The sequence below is a fragment of the Orycteropus afer genome, unplaced genomic scaffold (assembly GCF_000298275.1).
Source record: "Orycteropus afer afer isolate SDZICR_OR568_19922 unplaced genomic scaffold, OryAfe1.0 scaffold00484, whole genome shotgun sequence".
NCBI lineage: Eukaryota > Metazoa > Chordata > Mammalia > Tubulidentata > Orycteropodidae > Orycteropus > Orycteropus afer.
This window is the reverse complement of record NW_006922071.1, coordinates 1,368,469-1,386,773: the sequence shown is the minus strand read 5'-3', so window position 1 is coordinate 1,386,773 and position 18,305 is coordinate 1,368,469.

The window sequence follows — 18,305 nt, the reverse complement described above, 5'->3', positions numbered from 1 at the left end:
TCCTAAAGTATGCTCTAGGAGCTCTGGTAGCATAGTGCTTAAGGCACTTGACTGCTAACCAAAAGGCTGGTGGTTCAAACTCACCAGCCACTCCTCAAAAGGAAGGTTAGGCAATCTACTTCCGTAGTGATACTGCCTTGGAAACCCAAGAAGGGGTCATTATGAGTCAGGTCAGATTCAAAGGCACATAACAACAACAAAGTATGTTCTGAGGAAAAAGTCTTGCCCCAAACTATTCAGCATATGTATTTATTCATTTCTGTATCCCTCTCTGAAATATAAAGTACACAGAAGCAAACGCATTATATTAGTTGAAGATCTTTTCCCAACATGCAAAACAAGAGCTGTGACAGAGAAAGTCATCAATGAATAATTGTGGATACATACTCTAACTAAGAGACTCCCTGGGAAAGTATATTTGTAAAACACTCTGTATTTATACATTATGCCTATATATTCATAAGATATAAATGCATATTAGAAAATTCAAAATCCCTAAAATAAAGAAATACAGCCAACTGTATTTAACCCAGATATCCAAAAATCATTTAACCAAGCAACATTACTGTATTTTATACCTGTTAAATGCCAATATCACTTGGCTCTGAATAACTGACATTCTAACTCTGGAAAGTCACACTTGTTGTAGAAGATGTTTTTAAATCACGTTTCATTGACTTTCATGTAATAGCCATAAACTAAGCACCATGCCTAGTTTATCTAAGGTCTAAAAGAAAGCACAGTCTTGCTTCAATTCCGATGCTTTAGTTTTTAGTCACAAGATAATTTGTGCACATTCTATACACTGAACCATTCATTCATTTACTCAACAAATTACTGGTTAGTGCCAATATCACTTAAACATTCATTAAACACAGCAGAGGATACCACTGCCATCACTGAACTCATATTTTAGTGAGCAATTCATTCTGTTTATATTTACTCAGGTAATCAATAAAATTGACAGCATTTTTTATTTTTATTTTTACAACTTGAGTTTAGATTTAGTAACAGTAAATGTTTTGAAAGCATAATATACTAAACATTTTTATGATCTTCTTATTAGGGCAAACAAAGTCATCCACTCATGCATTTATGATAAAGAGGAAGAGAAAGACAATTTGCCTTTCAGAACTGTGCCCATGGTCTCTTTTGGTTTTGAAAATGGAAGAATGTCAAAATAGCTGAATCAAGGCAGAGACAACTGTTGGAATGACACTATTGTTTCTCCATATCCAAGAAAATTTGATAACCTGGACTCAAAAAAAAAAAAAAAAAAATGGCTGTAGCCAAGGCAAATAGACACTTCAACAGAAAAATCAAACCAGCCCACATGTTTATCTGCTCAACCTCTCAACTTCTCTCTGCCTAATTCCCTCACCTTCCTCTAAATGTGACATTTCTAGGCACAAAGTTTTTATCTTCTCCACCCTGTACATGGATATTTCCTGAGATTAATCTCTTTATGACTTTGTGCAGGATTCACAGATAACAGAATTGTGTTGAGTAAAAAAAAAAAAAAAAAAATTGCTACTTAAAGGAAGATAAAGCCTTTTCCAGTACAAAGCGAAATAATGAAGCATTATTGTTATGAAGATGAACTCTGGTGGTGTAGTGCCTAAGGCATTTGACTGTGAACCAGAAGACTGGCTGTTCAAACCCACCAGCAACTTCTCGAAAGGAAGGTTAGGCAATGTACATCCGTAGTGATACTGCCTTGGAAACCCAAGGAGGAGTCACTATGAGTCAGATCTGACTGGAAGGCAGTGAGTTGAGTTAGTATTGTTATCAAAAGCAAAATAATCACAGAAATATAGTACTCTCACTGCTGTCAAATCGGATCTGACTCATAGCGACCCCTCCTTGGGTTTCCAAGGCAGCATCACTATGGAAGTAGATTGCCCCATCTACCTTCTGAGGAGTGGCTGGTGAGTTTGAACCGCAACCTTTCTGGTTAGCAGTCAAATGCCTTAGGCACTACACCACCAGAGCTTCCAAAAATATAGTATATAAGCTGTTTTAAGTTCATATAAAATAAACCTTATTACTGTATTATGAGTAAAAGTTATGTTAACCTGGGAATAACATTTTTATCTTAAAATATAGTAGATAAGATAAAAATGTTTTTCTGTAGGTTAACATGACTTTTACTCATAGATACATTAATAAGGTTTATTGTAAATGAACTGAAAATAACTTTTATTCTTAAAATGCAGGGTTAAAATATGTTTAATATATTGGTTATTATAACTTTTTATAAAAGAGTAAGTTATTTTTTCATTATTTTTAAAATAAAATAAACACATATATCACACATGATATGTAATGATCACTCAATTACTATAAAACAAACAAACAAAAAAACTCACTGTCCTGGAGTCGGATCCAATGCAGAGTGACTCCTCCTTGGGTTTCTGAGGAGGTATCTCTATGGAAATAGATTACCCAGTCTTCCATCCATGGAGAAGCTTGTGGGTTTGAACCGCCAACCTTCTAGTTAGCAGTCAAATGCCTTAGGCCCCATGCCACCAGAGCTCCCCAATTACTATATATATATTTTCTAGGTTTAACAAAATTCTACATGTAAAACACAGTAAAGGCTAGATAATATATCACACAATGTTATTTTAAAATATATTTTAAAAGTATAATCCTTTTTTAAGTGTTCAGAGTAACAATTATATACTGTTGACACACCTTAAGGTTCAGAACTGAGAATTGAATGACTTTTTACTAAATTATGTTTATATGTGGATTATGGGAATATGAATGTCATTAAAAATAAATATTTTCTAGTTATTATATTTTTTATTTAATTAAAAAAAAACTGCTGTCAAGTTGAATCCAACTCATAGTGACCCCTCCTTGAGTTTCTGAGGTTGTATCTGTATGGAAGTAGAATTCCCAGTCTTCCTTCTGTGGAGTATCTGGTGGGTAGGAACTGCCAGCCTTCTGGTTAGCAGTCAAGTGCCTTAGCCACTATGCTACCAGAGCTCCTACTATGCCACTAGTGCTCCCTTATTTAAGAATTCATTGTTATTGTTATGTGCCGTTGAGTTGGGTTTCCGAAGTAGAATCACTATGAAAGTAGATTGTCCAACCTTTCTTCCGAGGAGTGGCTGGTGAGTTTGAACTGCCAGCCTTCTGGTTAGTAGTTAAGTGTCTTAGGCACTATGCTACCAGAGCTCCTAATAGAAACATGAGGCTAAGAAAACTGCAGGAATAGGAGGCAGAAAACGTAGATATCTGAAGGACACTGCAAGAATTTACCTTTTACTGAGTGAAATAAGAGCCCATTTCTTGTACTAATAGGTCACCTTTTCCCTTTCTTCAGTAGTGTTCACTTTGTGCATTATTAGAATATGGAATTGGCTCCATAACTGGTTTTGACAGACAGTTACCACAAAAAGACACAAGGAGGATTGAATTTTGGTTTTGACAAGTGTCTTATGAAAATGCAGGACCATATGCTCTCAGCGTGATAATAAGCTGGGGTAATAAAAGAATGGGCTGTTGTATTGGAACCAAGGAGAAAGAAACAGACTGGGGATTTGATAAGGGTATATGCTTTTTTTTTTTTTTTTTTGATAGAATAAAAGGGGAGACCTAATTTATTTATGTATTTAATTTACAAAGCACATTCATTTTACTCTGAACAGTTCAAACACATTTGGTTACACAGACTCTATTACAATCCCAATAACAAAATGTTCTCCTCCCACCTCCTTCCTGTGACTACCCCTTCCCTGTGTCCTTCTTATCTATGCATTCCTGTCTGTCTAGATTTCCTTCTATGCAAATGCTGCCCTTCTGATGTCTCAGGTGGATTGATCCAAGGGGTGCAACTCCCTGGAGTAGGTGTTCTGCTTATAGGCCTTTCTACTGTTTGGCTGAGAGCTAATCCACAGAGGTGAGTCCAGTTCCAGGCCCAAAGGATAACCCGGGGCCATAGTCTCAGGGGTTTTACCAGTCTCTATCCTGACCAGTAATTCTGGTCATTTTTGTACTTTTGAATTTTGTTCCACATTTTCCCTCCCACTCTATCCAGGGTCTCCAGTTTTGACCCCTTTCTGAGTGATTGGCTTTGTTAATCGGGCAACATCTAGTTCTTCCGGTGTCAAGGTCATGATGCCTGAGGTTCCCATGGCCCATCATCTCCTTGGACTAATTGTCTCCAACTGACTTTGATTTTCCTCACTCTTCTTTCCTCCAGATGAGGAGAGACAAATAGCTGCATGTTAGATGGCTGCTCGAAAGCCTTTCAGACTCCAGTCACTTTTCACCAAAGTAGGATGCAGAACAGGAATTTTATGTACTACATGGTGCTAATTAAGCTTGCTGTTCCCCAAGAACAAGGTCCCAAGCACACAGGCCTGGTGACTCTCTCCCTCGAAGTGCTTGGTTGTCACTGAAAAGCTACTCCACCCCTGTCCCCTATTACTTCTTACGGATATTGTTTGTAGCACAAATAAGCATTTAAGAGTATCTTGAGACAAATCTAAATGTATCTATGCTATATTTCATTTACCTATAAAGAGATCAGTGCATTGAGTCTGGATCCCAAATTTGAGGCTTATTTAGCATTGGGCCATACTGGTTCTCCTTGGTTAAATCACTTCATTTGCAGAATAAAATGACTACCTCAAAGTTCCAGGAAAAAAAGAGCAGGGAAAACAAAACAAAACAAACAAACAAACAAAAGATATATATGTATAAGTTTTTTTTAACACAGCATTGTGCTCTGCAGAATACATTTCAGGAGAAACTTGGTATTAAACTTCTAGATTTTGTTTTCCAATAAATTTGAAGTTTTCCAGGCCTACTAGCCATTCACTTATTCATTCATAAAATGAAAAATCAGGGTATATATTTCTCTACCACATGCCAATAATTAAGGTGCATATTAGAGGATGACCGTCTTTAAGAAGCTTTAAGAAACTCACAGCTCAATAGTAAGGACGCTTGTGTATCAAGATGGGAGCTATATTATGAGTGTTTCATAGCACAAAGCACAAGGGAACACATCAGAAGGAGAGAGCAGAGCATCTGGGAGGACACAATATTAGACTAATCATGGTTCGCCAGGCTCCTACAGGAGCTCTGGTAGCACAGTGCCTAAGGCACTTGACAGCTAACCAGAAGGCTGGCGGTTCACACCTACCTGTTAGCCACTGCTCAGAAGGAAGGTCAGGCAATCTACTTCCATAGTGATTCTGCTTTGGAAACCCAAGGAGGGGTCACTATGAGTTGGATCTGACTCGAGGGCACATAACAACAACAAAAACAACAGGCGCACACAGTCTTGTTTAGAATATTCAGATTTGGAAATCCATTTTTTCAGACCATATTCTAAAAGGTAAATCAATATGAAAGCCAACTTATTGTTTTCTTTAATTTTATTCTGGGTGAAATAAAATAGAGAATTGATAACTACCTGTGATAATGTGTTACTTATAAAATATTAGACAGAAACACAGCCACAATATGTGTTAAGAATACATTTAAACTGATTTAGAGAATTCCATAGGGGTAAATTCTCATATTAGAGCTAAAATGTGTTCTCACATACCTTGTACAACTAAAGCAAATATATTTCTTTGGTATGGTGGAGAGGAACTAAAGTTGCTATGCCTTAGGTAGACTGTGCTATTTTTTTAGGTGGTTTGAGTAATGCTTTTCTGGAAAGTCAAGTACTCATTTTATGTTTTCCTATTCAAATTGGATCTTTTTGATTTATTACTACATTAATCTTCCATGTTATGCTAAAGTGTTTTAACATACAAGAATATGCAAATTGCTCACTTTATGAGAACATCAAAGCAGTATTGGAATTCTTTAAATAAATTATTCTTTCCAAGAGTGTTCATAAAAACAATCCATTGTCAATGTGTGTGAAGTCATTCTGAAACCTTCCTGATAACAGTGATCAATATGAAAATTTTTTCTTGGCCTTTTGTATATGATAGGCCCCAGACTGATTGAAATTGTTAGCTTCTAGATTACTGGACTTGTAAATGTAAGTGTACTTATAGAGTTAATATTAGTAATTGTTGATTTTTAAGATGGTTCAATTACTTTTTTAATGGGACAGCAATGCAAGAAAAGTAATCGCATTTTAATCAATAGTGAGCACTCAATTTGTACACTAATTCAAGTTACTATACACATAGATCTATCCCCAACTTCAATTTTTTTTTCACACAAATACTTGGAAAATATGTGATTAAAATTACTTTTACATATTTAATATATATGCATCATCCTGAAAAAAGCTATATATTATATAAAGCAGGAATTATGCATAATTTTATTGAAGCAAATTCCATTTTCTGAGTAGTGGGGAGATCCCTTAACACTCATAAATGGTTACAACACAGGCATCATTAAAATGAAAAATATTTTTGTTTTCAACGTATATTCAGTAAATCAAAAGCTCATTTTTGTTTAACTATTTTTATTCAACTAAGATATATCATATTTGAAAGCATAATTCATAATGTTCAAAACAAGGCCAATTGGATACCTATGAGTTAGGAAGGTACTACAAACATTTATTTGAAAAATATTTTATTTATTTATTATTAACTTTTTATTGTGATTTGGGTGAAAGATTCTAAATTGGTTTCCCATTCAACATTTCATGCATTTTTTTTAATGATATTGAATATAGTCACCACAATGTAACAACACTCATCCCACTTCTTCCCTGTAGTTACCAATTTCTCCTTGTCCTTCTTTCCTATCAGTTCCTGTCTTCTGATCTTTATCCCTGGACAAATGGTGCCCTTCTGATACCTTGGGTTTGACTGTTCTAAGGAGTATATACCTCCTCGGTGTTACTGTTTACCTCATAGTACAGTTCATTGTTGGGATGAAAGTGAGCCGCAGGTGTGAGTTCAGCGCTGGGCTTGAAGAACGACTAAGGGTCAGAGTCCAAGGGGTTCTATTAGTCTCTATCAGATGAGTAGGAGTATTTTATTATTATTATTTTGAGTTTTGTTCCACATTTGGTCCCACTTTATTCAGGATCTCCCAGTGTAATCCTTTCAGAGTGATCGGCAATGGTAGCCAGGCACTGTCAAGTTAGTCTGGTGTCAGGTCATGGAAGCTGAGGTTCACATGCCCATTTGTCCCCTTGACTAATTCTTTCCATCCCTCCCTGATTTCTTCCAGTCTTCTTTGCTCTGGATGAGGAGACACCAATTGTTGCACCTTAGATGGCTGCTCATGAGCTTTCAAGACACTTGTTGCTACTCACCAAAGTAGTATGTAGAACAGTGTCTCTCTGGACTATCTTATGCCAGTTGAATTTGATGTCTCCCACAACTATGGCCCTGAGTCTGTAGGCCCAGTAACCCCCTTCATCAAAGTGTTTAGTTATGGCTAAGAAGTTTCATAATTTTTCCCCTGTTACATGGGCATTTTTACAACATATACAAATACATATGTGGTGATAATATCTCACAAACCTACATATGGTTGTGGGTGTAGTTCACCTTCCCATATCTGATCATCCCTCCTATCTATTTAAGTATACACTCATAGATTAATGTTTGTTACTACTGATAATGTAGGATTGTGTATACTATAGTGTTTTCCTTTGTTGTTCATAATTTTTGTGCACCTTGCGCCTCTCAGTGTCTTCCTTTTCTTTAGCGATATTATGCAGGTAACTCACTACTAGCATATTGTCTTTCCCTTCACCCAAATTCATGGTAACCTACTTAGTAATCCACCCCCCCATCAACGGTAACCATCCAAAAATGTTTCTTTACATTTGTAAATCTTTCCTTGACTTATTTGTACTAGTAGACTCATACCACATTTGTCCCTTTGTGATTGTCTTATTTCACTCAACATAATGTCCTCCAAGGAGCTCTGGTAGCATAGTGCCTAAGGCACTTGAAAACCCACCAGCCACTCCTTGGAAGGAAGGTTGGGCAATCCTACTTCCATAGTGATACTGCCTTGGAAACCCAAGGTTGGGTCGCTATGAGTCAGGGCCGACTCGACAGCAAATAACAACAACAACAACAATGTCCTCCAAGTTTATCCATACGATGAGGTGTTTCACAGATTCTCCATTATTCTTTAATACTGCATAGTATTCCATTGTGTTTAGGTACCATAGTTTGTTTATCCATTCATCCACTGATGATCACGTAGGTTGTTTCTATCTCTGCATATATCTGTTCATGTTCCAGCTCTCAGTTTTTTTAGGGAGCTCTAGTGGTGTAGTGCCTAAGGCAAGGCATTTGACTGCTAATTAAAGGGCTGGCAGTTCAAATCCATCAGCCACTCCTCAGAAGGAAGATTGGGCAATCTACTTCTGCAGTGATACCACTTCAGAAAACCAAGGAAGGGTCACTATGAGTCAGATCCGACTAGATGGCAGTGAGTTTTTTTTTTTTTTTTTTTTGGTACACTTAATAATGGGATTGCTGGATGAAATGGAATTACTGTCTCCAATTTTTAAGAAGGGTCATACCACTGTCCCCAGTAATTATACCATTTTATGGTCCCATCAGCAATGTATGAGAGTCCCCAATTTCTCTATGCCCTCACCAGCATTTGTTATCTTTTTGATTGAACTGTGCTGTTATTAATGAGGTAAAATGATATCTCATTGTTGGTAGTGAAGTGTCTAAGGCATTTGACTGCTAACCAGAAAGTTGATGGTTCAAACCCAGCAGCCACTCCTCTGATGGAAGATTGAGCAATCTACTTCCATATTGATACTGCCTCGGAAACCAAGGAGGGGTTGCTATGAGTCAGATCCGACTCGACTGGCAGTGTGTAATGGAAAGTGATAGGGAGTGTTTCTTCATGTGTTTCTTGGCTTTTTTTTAATGTAATCTTTGTGTTTGTTCATGTCATCTGTCCATTTTTTTTTTTTTTTCAAGTTTCCCATCAACTAGAAATAAATCCCTTGTCAGAGACATCATTGCCAAATCCTTTTTCTAGTTTGTACTTCCTGTTTTTCTCATTTGGAGAATTCTGTTTATGTACACAAGACATTCATTTTTAGAAGTTCCCAATCACTTTGTTTATATTCTTCTGTTTGTGCATTTCTGGTTATATTTGACAGTCTATTTATGCCATAAATTATGGCCCCTAAATTTGACTCTATTTTTTTTCTTTGATAATCTTTATAGTTTTTGGTTTTACATTTATATCTTTCAACCATGTTGAGTTAGTTTTTGTATATAGTGTGAGGTATGAATCTTGTTTCATTTTTCTGCATATGGATGTCCAGTTTTGCCAGCACCATTTGATAAAGAAAATGCCTTCCCCTTTCAATGGATTTTTTCCCTTTGTTAAAGGTCAGCTGTCCATAGGTAGATGGATCTATTTCTGGGTTCTCAATTCTGTTCCACTGGTCTATGTGTCTGTCATCGTACCAATACCAGGCTGTTTTGACTACTTTGGCTGTGTAGTAGGTTTGAGATCAGACAGTGTGCTGCTTCCTACTTTGTTCTTTAGCAGTGTTTTGCGTATCTGAGATCTCTTTCTTTTCCATATAAAACTGATGATTGATTTTTCCATCTCTTTAAAATTGTTGATGGAACCAGGTTCAGAATCGCATTGTATCTAGAGAATGCTTTGGGTCCTATTGACATTTTCACAATGTTCAGTATTCCTAATCATGAACATGACATATTCTTCCATTTATATAGGTCTCTTTTACTTACTTGTAGTAAAGTTTTGTGGTTCTCTTTGTATAGGTCTTTGTGTCCTTGGTAAGATTTATTCCTAAATATATTTTATCTTTTTGGTAGTTATTGTAAATGGTATTGTTTTCCTGTTAAGAGGTCTCTTTGTTCACATAGAGGAATCCAACAGATTTTGTGCATTGATCTTGTATCCTGTGTCTTTGCTGAATCTTTCAATTAGTTCCAGTAGTTTTCTTGCTGAGTCTCTGAGATCTTCTATGTATTAGGTTCTTATTGTTGTAAGGTGCTATTGAATGACCAATGAGCAGCATCACAATCAATGGAGAGAAGATTGAGGTTGTCAAGGAATTCACGTTGTTTGGTTCTACAATCGATGCCAATGGAAGCAGCATTCAGGACATTAGACGATGTGTAGCATTGGGAAAGTCAACTACGAAGGAACTGTTTCAAGTGCTGAGGAGCAAGGATATCTCCTTGAGGACTAAGGTGCGCCTGACACAAGCCATGATATTTCCAATCGCCTTGTATGCATGTGAGAGCTGGACAATGAATAAGGAAGACCGAAGAAGAGTTGATGCTTTTGAGTTGTGGTGCTGGCGAAGAATGCTGAAAGTACCATGGACTGCTAAAAGAACTAACAGATCTGTCCTGGAGGAAGTGCAGCCAGAATGCTCCTTGGAAGCAAGAATGGCCAGACTTGGTCTCACCTATTTTGGGCATGTTGTAAGAAGGGACCATTCCCTGGAAAAGGATGTCATGCTTGGTAGGGTGGAGGGTTGACGAAAGAGGGGGAGGCCTTCAATGAGATGGATTGATACAGTGGCTGCAATGATGGGCTCAAGTATAGCAGGGATTGTGGGGCTGGTGTGGGATTGGGCAGTGTTTCGTTCTGCTGTGCATGGGGTCGCTATGAGTCAGAAATGACTCGACAGCACTTAACAACAACAACAAGTAGCAACACTGTGTACAACAGAACAAAACACTGTCCAGTCCTATGCCATCTTCACAGTTGTTGCTATGCTTGATCCCAGTGTTGCAGCAACTTAGTCAACCCATCTCATTGAAGATATTCCCTTTTTCACTGACCTTATACTTTACCAATCAAGATATCATTCTCCAGGGAATGGTCCATCTGACAACATAACCAAAGTGCATGAGACAAAGTCTGCCCATTCTCTCTTTTAAGGAACATTCCAGCTGTACTTTTTCCAAGACAGATTTGTTCCTTCTTCTGAGGTATTTTCAGTATTCTTCAGGAACACCACAATTCAAAGGCATCAACTCTTCTTCAGTCTTCCTTATTCATTTTCCAGTTTTCACACACATATGGGGTAATTGAAAATATCATGCTTTCAGTTAGTCGCACCTTAGTCTTCAAAGTGACATCTTTACTAGTTAACAATTTAAAGAAGTTTTTTGCAGCAGATTTGTCCAGTGCAATAAATCATCTAATTTCTTGACAGCTATTTCAGTGAGCATTGATTTTACATCTGAGTAAAATGAAATATCTGACAACTTCAATCTTTTCTCCATTTAATGTGATGTTGCTGATTGGTTTACTTGTTAGATTTTTTTTTTTTTTTTTGAATGTTGTGGTGTAATCTGTACTGGAGGCTGTAGTCTGATCTTCATTAGTTAGTGCTTCAAGGCATCTGCATTTGAAGCACTCCTATGTATAGGTTATATATCTGCAAATAATTATAGTTTTTCTTTTTTCCTTATCAATTTGTATGCCTTTTATTTCCCTTTAATTCCTTATTTCCTTGGCTAGGACTTGCAATATAATATTGAATAGAAGTTGTGATAGAGGGCATCTTTGTTTATTTTTTCACAAGGGGAATTTTCATTCTCTGTTGAGAATAATGTTGGCTACTGGTTTTCTGTACACCCATGGTTTATGTACACCCATAATAATATAGAGTAATTTCCCTTCTATTTTTATTTTACTGATAATTTTTATCAGGAGTAGTTACTGGATTTTATTAAATGCCTTTTATTCATTGATTGCTGTGGTCATTATTTTCCTTTGCTTTAATTTTAGTGGATTACTCTGATTATTTCTCTAATGTTGAACCATTCTTACATACCTGGTATGAATTCCACTTGGTCATGTATTATTTTCTTGTATATAGTGTTGGATTCTATTAACTAGGATATTGTTGAAGATTTTTGCATCTATATTCATGATGGATATTTGTCTTTAATTTTCTTTTTCCATGGGGTCTTTGCCTGATTTTGGTATCAGGGTTTTACTTCTTTCATAAAATTGGCTTGGAAATAATCAGTTATTTTCTGTGTTCTGGAATAGATTGATACAATTCTTCTTGGAATGTTTGGGAGAATTCTCCAGTGAAACTATCTGTTTCAGAACTTTTTTTTTTTTTGTTACGAGTTTTTTATGATCTATTCAATTTATTCTATTGTTATGGGTCTGTCCCAATTTTCTACCTCAGTCTGTATTTATTAGCTTAGGTAAGTTGTCTGTTTCTGGAAATATGTCATTTTCTTCTAGGTTTTCAAATTTGTTGGAGTGAAGTTGTTTATCCTTTTTATTTTGGTTGGTTATGTTGTGACATGTCTTATTTCATTCATTATTCATGTTATTTGAATCTTGTCTTTCTTTTTCTTAGTTGTATTTTCTAAGGTTTGTCAATTGTGTTAATGTTTTTGGGGAAACATCTTTTAGTCTTGCTGATCCTTTTCACTGTTTTTCTGTTTCAATTTTTTTCCTCTGACATTATTATTTCCTTTTTTTTCTAGAGACTGTAATTTTTTTTTGTTGTTGTTCTTTTTCTAATTGTTTGAGTTGTTGAGTTACAGTATTGATTTTAGTTCTTTCTTCTTTTTTGGTGTTGGCGTTTATTGCTAAAAATTGACCTCTGAGTACTGCTTTTGCTGTGTCCCAAACGTTTTGGTATGTTGTGTTTCCATTCTCGTTTGCTTCTAAAAATACTTTATATTTCACCTGTTACCCAGTAGTTTTTGAGCAAGGAATTATTGACTTTAGTGTACTTGATTTTTTTTTTTTTAAAAAAAACTTTTCTTCTTATTGATTTCTAATTTGTTTGTGTTGTGAAATGACAGCTTGCTTATTAGTATTTTTATGTTTCTAAAGTAACTAGGGCTCGCTTTGTGGCCCAACATATGATCTATTATGAATAATGATCCATGTACACTGGAAAAGAATGTGCATTGTGTTTTTGTTGGGTGAAGTGTTCTGTATATGTTTGTGAATTTAATTGGTTAATGTGTTGTTAAGATATCTATATCTTTCTTGAGTTTCTTTCCATTTATTCTATCCTTCTTTGGAGATGGGTGTTAAAATTTCCTACTATTATTGTAGAACAGTCTATTCTTCTTTTCAATTCTGGTAATGTTTGCTTTTGGGATTTTGTGGTTCCTTCATTGTTTTCACAGATATTTATATGGTTAGATCTCCTTGCTGGACTGACACTTTTATCAGTACATAATTAATATCCTTCCTTTTCCCTTATGCTGTTTTTTGCTGTGAAGCCTATTTTATCAGAAATTAATATTGCCACTTCTGCTCTCTCTCTCTCTTTTTTTTTTTTTTTTTTTTTTATTCCATTAGCTTGATATATTTTTCCACCCTTTGATTTTGGTTTTATTTTTATCTTTGTATCTGAGATCCAAGGTGAATCTTTTGTAGGCAATACATCAATGAATTTTCTTTTCTTATCCATTCTGTCACTCTCTCTTAACTGGTACATTTAATCCTTTCATATTCAGTGTAATTAATGATAGGTATGAACTTATTGCTGTCATTCTTGTATGTTTCTTATTTTGTTTCTGATGGATTCTTTGTTCTGAGTATTTTTCTGTGCTGAGTTCATTTTTTCATCAGATTTTATTTTCATGGTACTCATTGTTAATTGATTTTGTGTTTATCAGTCTACCACTTGTCTGTCTGTTTGTCATCCTGTGGTAGTGTGAGTGTTGCTATGATGCTAGAAGTTATACCATTAGTATTTCAAATATTAGCAAGGTCACTCATGGTGGATAGGTTTCAGTGGAGCTTTCAGACTAGGACAGACTAGGAAGAAGGACATGGCCAAGTCCATATCAGAAAAATTGGGGCACAAAAACATTATGTTTAGCAATGAAGTATTGTCTGATATAGTGTGAGAAGATGTGTTCTTCTGGTTGGAAGGCACTCAGAAAAAGACTGGAGAAGAGCTGGCTCCTCAAAGTGTATTAACTTTAATGATGTGGACAGAGTAAAATTTTGGGGACCTTCAATTGCTGATGGGGCACAACTCAAAATGAGAAGAAACATATGCAAACACCCATTAGTAATTGGAATGTGGAATGTCTGAAGTATGAATCTAGGAAAATTGAAAGTTATAAAAAATTAAATGAAATGCAAAAAGATTGATATTCTAGACATTAGTGAGCTGAAATAGGTGGGTATGACCTGTTTAAATCAGATATTATATGGTTTACTGTGCAAGGAATGACAAATTGAAGAAGAATGGTGTTGTATTTATTATACAAAAGAAAATCTCAAGGTCTGTCTTAAAGTACAATACCGTCAGTGGTAGGATAATGTCCATATGGCTACAAGGAAGACCAGGTAATACTATTATATTCACATTTATGCACCAATCACTGGAGCCAAAGATGAAGAAATTGGAGATTTGTACTGGCTTCTGAAGTCTGAAATTGACTAAACATGCAATCAAGATACATTGATAATTACTGATGATTTGAATGCAAACATCTGAAACAGAAGAAAAAGCACTAGCTACAAAATATAAACTTGGTGAAAAAAAGCTATACCAGAAACAACATGATAAAGTTTTGCAAGACTAAGACTAAAGCATTACTCACTACAAACACCTTTTTTACATAATAAATGGAGATGATACACATGGACTTTATGAGAGAGAACATACTGGAATCAAATTGATTGCATCTGTGGAAAGAAACTGTAGAGAAGCTCAAAATCATCAGTTAGAACAAGGCCAGGGGCTGACTGTGGAACATTACATCAATTATTCATATGCACAGGTAAGTTGAAGCTGAAGAAATTAAAAAAAAAAAAAGAAAAGAAAAAGTCCCTGAGAGCTAAAACAAACATGTTAGTATATCCCATCTGAATTTGGAGACATATCAAGAATAGATTTGAAGCACTGAACACCAATGACTGATAACCAGACAATTCAGAGGAGAAAAATCAAGGAAATGATCATGAACAAAGCAAAAGGTCATTAAAAAGACAGGTAAGGGGGTCTTCCAGTAAGATGGTGGAATAGGCAGACAAGCTACACAGACCCTCTTCAATGAAGAAAAGCAAAACCAATAGACACAGATACAGAAGATAATCCTGGGGCCCTGAGCATTGAAAGGCAGTATAAGGAAGTGGATTAGGCACCAACTAGTGGAAATTCCTGACTGAAAACAGTACCTAAGAACAGATTCCATTTGCCAAGGATGGCAGGGACATATGGGAGGCTGACAATGGGAAAGGACACAAGTAGTGAATGTTTAAATGCTGCCAACTAGCAAGTAGAGGATTACAATACCCTGCTTACGTAGATAACATCCAAAGAAAACAAAAATTGTTGGCAAGTCACTCCAACATACAATTACCAATTAAATAAAACCAAACTCACTGAACACAAAAACATCACAAATAACAGAGCATCACAGTCCACACAAAGAAACAGAATAAACCAAGAGAAACAAGGAACCAGGATACAGACTCAAAACACATCCCTGAGGAAGAAGTAGTGTTGGATCTTCCTACTAAAGGATTTAAAAGACTTATATTTAGGTACCTTCAACTGATTGAGAGACAGATCAAAGAAAACACTGACAAAGTTGAGGAAAACACAGAGAAAATCCTAGAACAATTTTGAAAGAAAATACAAGAAAAAATGACAATAATATGAATCTACAAATAGAAATCCAGAAGATTAATACTAAATTGTCAGAAATAGATAACACATTGAACAAAGGAATAGAATTGAATGAATGGAAGACAGAATTAGTGATATTGAAGACAACTCAATACTTCTTTGGAAAGGGATCAATGAGAAAAAAAAGATCAAACAAAATGAAGAAAGCCTAAGGATCAAGTGGGATAACATCAAAAGGAATAACCTACATATAATCAGAATTCCAGAACAGGAAGAAAAAAAGAAAACCACTGAGAAAATTGTCAAAGATTTGTTGGAAGAGAATTTCTCTAGTATGATGAAAGATGAGAATATATCCATTCAAGAAGTCTAATGAACCCCAAACAGGATAGACCCCAAAAGAAAATCACCAAGACATATCATCGTCAAACTCACCACAATCAAAGCCAAAGAAAGAATCAAGAAAGCAGCATGGGGGAAAAAAAAAAATTACCTACAAGGGGCAACCACTAAGGCTCAGCTCAGATTTCTTGGCAGAAAGCATGCAGACCAGAAGACAATGGAATGGTATATATAAAACTCTGAAAGATAAAAATTTCCAACCAAGAATTATATAACCAGCAAAATTGTCCTTTAAGTTTGAAGTTGAAATTAGAACATTTCCAGGTAAGTAGAAATCAAGGGAATTTGTTAAAACCAGAGCAGCCATACAAGAGATGCTAAAGGGAGTCATTTGGACAGAGAACTAACAACAGCAAACAACAACCGACCATTAACACACATGATGATATAACCCAGAAACCAACTCAGATATGGAAGTATCCAAAGTAAATAAACCTACAAGATTGTAAACAGGGAACTAGAGACATCAATTGACAAATGAGCACAACTACAAACCAAAAAGATGGAAAAAAAAAAAATGTGTAGTTACAGATCTTCTAAATGGTAGGGTAGTCAAGACAACTGCAACATAGAACAGACTGTTCTAAACTTGGGAAGAAAATTATAAATCACAGGTAACCTCAAAGACAAATGATAAACCTTCACATCAAAATATAAAAGAGGAGTAGCACAAATACTTAGCAAATATTAAAACAGTAGTGACGAAGGAAGTGATAACACAATTCATAAACAAAACGAGTTCACAGAAAATTATATGGAACAAAGAAATCAAGAAGCACATAAAAAATGACAGCAACAAATTTATACTTGTCAATAATTACATATCGGATAAGGGACTTATCTCTAAAATTTATAGAAAACTCCAAAACCTCAACAGCAAAAAGATAATAATCCAATTTTTAATAATCCAATTAAAAAATGAGCAGAAGACATAAAGAAACACTTCACCAAAGAGAATACTCAGGAAGCCAGCAAACACATGAAGAAATGCTCATGATCATTAGCCATCAGAGAGATGCAAATCAAAACAATGAGATACCATCTCCCCCAGCACTAATGGCAAAGGTCAACAAGACAGAAAATAACAAATGCTGGCAGGGATGTGGCGAGATCTGGAATATCGTACACTGCTGAAAAGACTGTAAAATGATACAGCCACTGTGTAAAATAGTATGGTGATTCCTTAAAAAGCTGGAATTAGAAGTACCATTTGACCCAGCAATCCCATCACTAGGTATATATACTAAAGAAGTGAGAGCTAGTACAAGAACAGTTATATGCACACCCATCTTCATTGCAGCACTATTTGCAATAACCAAAAGATGGAAACAGCCTAGGTGCCCATCAACAGAAGAATGGATAACCAAACTATGTGTGATAGTTGGAGCTGTGTGTCAACTTGATTGGACCACAATTCTGTGTGGTTTAAGCAATTGTAGTGTGGATTGTTCTTATGATGGGATCAGATGTATATGTTTTCAGCAGCCAATCCATTGAAGGGGATTTTCCCTAGGGGTGTGGCCTGCTTCCAGCATATTTGTGGAAAAGAAACACTCTTCTGTGGATCGGGATTATTTTGTGCTGCCTACAACTGTCCATGAGCGAACAGTCCACCATTTGGCCTGGAGATCTTGAATTCATCATTCTTTGAAGTCATCAGCCTGCCAACCTTGAGCTCCTCAACCCCTGCAGCTGCATGAGTTGGGAAAAGCCTGCAGCTTGACATTGGACACAAGAACTTGGGACTTGCCAGCTTCTGTGAGTGTGTGAGCTATTTTCCTAAGATACATTTATCTGTCTCTCTCTATGTAAGCTTTACTGGTTTTGTTTCTCTAGAGAACCCAGTCTAACACACTATGGTACATACACACAATGGAATACTATGCAACACTAAAAAATAACGTAGAATCTGCAAAACACTGCATAACATGGATGAACCTGGAGGACACTATGTTGAGTAAAATAAGTCAATCACAGAAGGACAAATATAGTATTAGTTCATTATTGTAAAAAGTCAAGGAAAGGTTTATATATGGAAGGAAACTTTCTTTGTTGGTTACCAAGGGTGGGAGGGGAGGAGAGGGAACACTGCAAAGAAAAACAAAAATCCACTGACCCAGGTCACTTTAGTTTTGTGTATTTCATGGTATGTAAATTACATTTCAATAACATTTAACAACAACAACAAAAAAAGAAATACAAATGAGTTAGGCTGGGTTCTCTACAGAAGCAAAACCAGGAAACCTTATATATGACTGCTAACCAGAAGGCTGGTGGTTCAAACCCACCAGCCACTCCTTGGAAGGAAGATGGGGCAATCTACTTCCGTAGTGATACTGCCTCAGAA